This window comes from Galeopterus variegatus, unplaced genomic scaffold (genome assembly GCF_000696425.1).
Source record: "Galeopterus variegatus unplaced genomic scaffold, G_variegatus-3.0.2 Scaffold7293, whole genome shotgun sequence".
NCBI lineage: Eukaryota > Metazoa > Chordata > Mammalia > Dermoptera > Cynocephalidae > Galeopterus > Galeopterus variegatus.
The window spans coordinates 2584-3191 of record NW_007733404.1 but is presented as its reverse complement, the minus strand read 5'-3'; positions in this window follow the sequence as shown (position 1 = coordinate 3191).

Sequence of the window (608 nt, the reverse complement as noted above, 5' to 3'; positions counted from 1 at the left end):
CATCTGAATTCTGAATTTTAAATTACAATGGATCCTTGGGAAAAAATCATAAAATCCAAAAATGTAATTTTAATATGAATTTGCAACCTCTCAACTATTCAACTTTTCTAGTGAAAGCGCATCCTGTGCTTATGTAACATAATGCAAATTCAGCAGTAAGTGCTCAGCTAGGACAAGGTGCAGAGAGCACAAGAGAATAATTTAAACACTGCCAGTGATTTTGCCACCTGTTTCTCCATATGGGAGTTGTGAGGCTTCTCTTCCTGTGTTGATCTGAGTTTCCAAGCCTCTCATTATGTTCTAAGCTTTCTACCCAGGGCTGGCTTTGTGGGCCTGCAACCTGTGCAGTTAAACCAGGTCCCACCCTTGGAAGAGCCCTGTGTTCGGTGTAATGCTTTGCTGCTGCTGTCTTGAAATTCTTAATACTTTTAGAACAACCAGCACTGTATTTTCATTTTGCACTGGACCCCGAAAATTAGGTAACTGGTCTTGAGTCTAGTGTTTAAAGATATTTCTTTTCCCTTAACCTGCCCCCAAATGCAAATCAATTATTTCATCTAGTACTCAGTTGAAGAAACATATTTGTTTCAGTGCTGGAGGGGAAAAAA